Below are 5577 nucleotides of genomic sequence, written 5' to 3'. Positions count from 1 at the left end.
AGGAATAGTTACAGAGGTCTAACTTACCACTAAATAAGCACAGGATTGAAGTTACCGTATGGAACAGACACTGAAGAATTACACCGACAGGAGGCTGATGAGCCACACGGTACGCTGCAGCTACCAACCTGTCTGTTCGGTAGCTAGGGCAAGAAAGAGAGAACTGAAGAGGTGAAGGAAGTTAGAAAGACTTTTTTCCCCCACTCTAAACAGTGCAAATGTTTGAAAAAAACAACCAATCTGCAGGAACAAGGAAATACAGAGACAAGAATATTTCTGAAGTCCTGTATTCAGGATGAGAGCTACTGTTACCTCAAATAAGCTTAATTAATCCTCTGGAATAACATGCAAGTAACAGGATTTTTTTCTTACACATCCGATACTGGTCAATGCCAAAGTCACAACAGTTGTTATATTCTCTTCCTAGTGACATGTTACTTTCTACACTCTTGCTGTTGCAGGCCTCCAAAGTTCAGACCACATTCACTGGGAACACAGATGAAATTAAAGTTATAAGGGGCAACTAAAGTGACTTAACAGCCAACGGAGTTTACAGTCTAAGAAGCAGCATTCTGGGGAGGGGAATTGACAAAGTAATTGGACATAAAAGATAGAAGACAAAGAAAACTGGGACGAGAATAAAGGAGGAGACAGAGCAGGACTGATTTTCAGGAAAGGAAGTTTAAGGTAGTTAAAGTAGTTAACTAAGTTAGAAGTACTTAAAGTTAAAACTTTATACTGGCCCTTTTTTTTGCCAATATAAAGTTTTAATCCCTGACAAAACAATCATCTTGCTGTTATTAAGCACAACGAAAAAAGCAAGAAAAAAGCATTAATCAGCAGTATTAAGCAGAACGCCTTTTAACAAGTTAGAAAGGGTAAGAGGAAGTCGTAGCATTTAAGAGCCCTGAGGAGGTCCCCGTAGGATCTCTCTAGTTTCCTACCTATTAAATCTTTATCCTTAGACATTCAAAAAGGAACCATCATTCCTTAGATAAAAGGATGAATACTTCCTGCAGGGAGCGACGGGCACATCTTCCAGCTCCAAAGTGACAAACCTTCCAGGTGCCTAATACATTGCCACACAAATGATAATAAACTTGAAGAGATCCATTAGATCAGGAAAGACTGATTAAGTTCTCGCGCATGGAGATACAGAATCATTTAATCATTAGTAAGTTCAGTACTTGCTCTATTAATATCTCTTGGAAATTAGTAATCAGGCTTAATAGCTGAGAGAAAATTCAATAATTGTAATCTAACTAGTCACAAAGCCCAGATACGTTCAGCTCCTTAGAAAGTTAAATATATCTTCCCTCTTTAGACTAAAAAGCACGTATCAACAAGACATGAAACCCTGACAGAGAGGAGTTTGTTAACAAAATAAAATAGACATTACAAAGCAGACAAATTCATTTGCTTGTAACAGTGGGTTTAAGCTGACAGCGCTCTGCCAACCCTTCTAGGTTGTGTTTTTTTAATTCCACTGTTTGCATTCCACAAAGCCTGAAAACATTTCTTTTCCTATTGATTTTGTCCTCTGCTGTTTGACAAAAGCTGCATCTTGCTAAATTCTCTATGCTGCCAACACAGCTGCCTTTTGTTTATTTTTGTGTGCAGCAGCAGCACGCAGAGCTTGGAAAACACACTGAACAGCTTGTGGAGGAGGCTTGTGAGTGTTCGGGCTCTGATGGGTCACACCAAAATAAAGGTTTAAGTGATTCACTGTAAGATTTTGGTCTCCTGTTCTATTTGGAGATAAGGTTATCACAAGAGCCCACCAGGTCATTTTAAGAAGTGCCCATGACAGACAGATACAGGTGTTCGGGTCCAGCCACTCCCTCACAGCTCCACGTGATACTTTTTAGCTGACATGACTGATATCAATAACTTTAAAAAAGTAAAACCCAAGAAATACATTAAAACAACCAAAACATACGCAGAAAGCAGCTGGCTTAGCTCTTAGAGCTGTCAACACTGCAAACCAAATCATCAGCAGGGCTGGCTGTCCTACTGGCTGGGCTTAGGAAAGCAGGGAGGCTGGCCTCTTGGGTTTGGGGCTGTCAGTTTTAAGGGTTATGACTAGCTTGGCAGAAAACCAGTTCCTTTCAAGCACAACTATTTGAATGCAACCAGGCCTGCTACAAACGTGTTTAGAGCAAATACATAACCCAGTGCAGATTGGGAAGTTTTGCACTCACACGAAAGCTCGTTTTCCTACCTCTCCAACCCTTCCTGGAGGACACTTTATCCATCAGTTGTTTGCTCCTCAAAAAGGGGGAATGGACCATTACTTCCTAGCAGGATTTTGTCTGATGGCACAGGCCCAGTTGTAAAAGGGACAGCAACAGAACTAAGGAGGAAAATTTAATTCAGGCTTAATTAGAGCTAAATTATATATGAATCATCTGCAATCTGCTCTGTTGTGGCTAACATCCCCCACCTTCCCCCTACAGCATTTGCTTGATACCTCAGTTCTGTAAGAATAGAAATAAACCATGTCTGGTGCTGCGCACTAAGAACCTGCATCCACAAGAATACAAGTAATTTAACCAACAGAGTCTCACTTACACGAAGAGGGGAGCTGAGATCTTAATTTGGACTTTACGCAGCTCAACTAGCTGTCTATGTCCTTCACAGACTGCGGGTATTTTGTGCAATGCCATTTAGAAGCACCTGTGTTCCGCAGCCGCTTGTTTTGGAAGCACCTTTCTGTTAGCTTTTAAAGGATTGCCTGCGAGGGAAGTTTCAACCCCAAACAGCTGCTTTAAGCTATCAGCTGAAAATGGGTTTTCCAGGGCAGACAGCCAACCTATCTCCAGAATTCAGAAAGCAAGGGAAGCACTTTCCCAACATCCAAGAAAAATTGGAAACTTTAGTGTCTTTCATGACAGAAAGCTAATAGCACTGGAAACGCTTTTAAAAAGAGCAGTATGTCATCTGACTTCGGATTCAGATAAGTGTCTATTAAATGCTATTAAAGTCATCACTGTGATGAACACTATTCAACTGCCAACTCTGCTGAAACCACTCCGTGCCCGATTACTCATCTCCGGAGAGCTCGCCAGCCGTGCCGATTCATTGACATGCTCCACAGCCTTGACTCGCGGCAGCAGTTGCACCGTGACCAGTAACCGCATATACTGGATGCTCCTCTCGGCATTACCTTATAGACAGGGAAGGCTAGAAAAAACCATTTAGTAGCATTAGCTTCCACGACAGTGTTGAGAGGTCACACTAAGTCACCTTGGATGCTTTTACTGTGACTCCTTTTCTTGGCTGCTTGAAGACCCATTTGCCACATCTGAGTTTTGCCTTTTTAATGGGTGTGTTTCTAATTCTTTCAAGCACTGGTATTTCACTCTAAAGAACTGACATTCGTAGCTCTATTTTCCAGCCCACTTCCTTTTTAAAATAGACATTAATAATACTTAAATGCATTCCTGTCTCTCTCTTTCACTCCTCCATCACTCAGAGGGTGGATTTTACTTAATCTCCCCCTGTTCTAAAAATTTTCCTGCATTTCTATCCTCTGTATTCTCAAAAAAGCCCCCCAAAACCAACCCCCCCAATAAACATAACTTGTAAAATTGTACTCTTGTCTACGTCAGACCCAGAAGACTTCACTGTCTTATGTATGTTGCTCTGTAGGAGAGGGCTGAGTAGGGAAGAGAAGGGAAGGGAAAGAAAGGCAGAAATAAGAATTACCCATAAGCAACACAGATGTTGGCTATCCACTAAGCAGAAGGACTAAAGCTGGTTTTCAATCAAGCACAAGAAGAATTTAAGCACGCTTTGTTTAAAAAACGCAGGCTCCTTTAAGGAGCAATTTTTCTGATGCTGGGGGCTAAAATGCAGCAGCAGACATTCATGTGGATTCCAGTAATACATGAAAATACTTTAAATTTTTCACTGGACATTTGTCTTGGATCCTTCAACTAACTTTTACAGCTTCAAAGATTTTGGCTAGACTCAAGAACTGGTTTTGTTGCAGGCTCATCAGAAAGATAACAAGGAAAAAGGCAAATTGGTCAATTTGTCATTAGTCAATTTGACATTGGTAGCCAAGTTTTAGAATCCTGTAGATGGCACCGGGAAGGCCCAGAGAGGCAAGAACATTCTCTCACCAAAATTATGTATTACTTTTAACCAAAGGAGGAAAGGAAAACAGAACAGAACACCCAACACCAGAAATCCAAGAAGCTTTAAGAGGAAAGATAAGAAAAGCTACCTTAGTAGCAGATTAGTAGCACCATTCCGTATTTTGGACTGTTTAGCTCAACTTCATACGTTCCGCTAGAGTTCCTTCCCCTCTCTCTCAGCACCCACACTAGGGACACTTCTTGTAACAGTATCACGCATTATACCTGGTGGCTTCTAAAAGTTGCACCAAGTCAAAAGTGGAACAAAAATTGGAGGTTGCCTTGCCATCCCAATGACCATTTACAGAAGTTTAAAAACGCACTTCCAAAATTCATACTTGCAGTTGTGTCATACTTACATTACTAATTTAGTAGCATCAAATTGAAATGCTGGTTTTTCAGTTTAAAAAAAAAAAAGTTACCATAGGTTTTGATCAGGTTGTCAAGAAAAGATAAAACATCTCCAAAAGCAATTTTCTGCCTAAATAATATTTGTAATCTTACTGTAGGTGACATATTCAGACTTATTTACTCCACTGGTAGGATACAAAATGCCATTTTTGATCAAGTTACACCTCCTATAGACCTGACCAGACATTTTAAAGCTAGTAAGAACTCTCTGAAAATGAGAAAAATATTTTTTATCCCTGTTGAAATCTGAATGACTTCCCAAAGACTATTCCTATCCACTTACATCTCCAAGAAATGAGGCACTAAGTCATTCAGAATGAAAACATCTATATAAGGGAACAGCTTCTCAGAATGCAGAATTCTTTCCCTCGAGCATAGCTTGAGAATTAATTTTTTAAATTACCATAAGACAGCTTTCTAAAGGCCCATTTCACTTAGCTCCCATAAAAAGAGAAATCCATCAAATCTGAAACAAAAAAGGATACACTCACATAGCTGTAAGTATCCACTGAAAGACTTAAGATTTTGTTTCCTCTGTAATACAAATCTGCACCAAAAAGGCTGAAATAAAAGGATCATTACAAAGAATTTGGCTTGTTCTGTTCCATGTTTCAGGAAATTTGGCAAATGTCAGAAACTAAACTGTATCACAAACTTACCAACATTTCACACCTTCCTTCATGAATACAATAGCTTCCCCCTCTGCTGATGAGCCTCGGATAGCAGTGAAATCAAACAATTCTGTATGATTCTTACTATAATAATAATGAGAACTATTTCCAAGATACCAAGAGGCACTAGTGGTCATCAGAATTTAGCATGACACTGAACATCTGGGTTAGAAAGAGAGATAGGAGATGGCAAATCCAAAGCGATCACTATGCAAATCTAAAGGCTTCCTTAACTTAAGTAGGTTCACTACAAAAATTATCACCTACTCTACTAGGCTGCCATTATGGAAAGTCTTACCACACATTTTAGGACAGCAAAATGTAGGATGGAAAAGTGCTTGCAACCCTCTCAA

The sequence above is a fragment of the Buceros rhinoceros genome, unplaced genomic scaffold, assembly GCF_000710305.1.
Source record: "Buceros rhinoceros silvestris isolate BGI_N320 unplaced genomic scaffold, ASM71030v1 scaffold34694, whole genome shotgun sequence".
Taxonomy (NCBI): domain Eukaryota; kingdom Metazoa; phylum Chordata; class Aves; order Bucerotiformes; family Bucerotidae; genus Buceros; species Buceros rhinoceros.
This window is presented reverse-complemented; position numbering follows the sequence as displayed.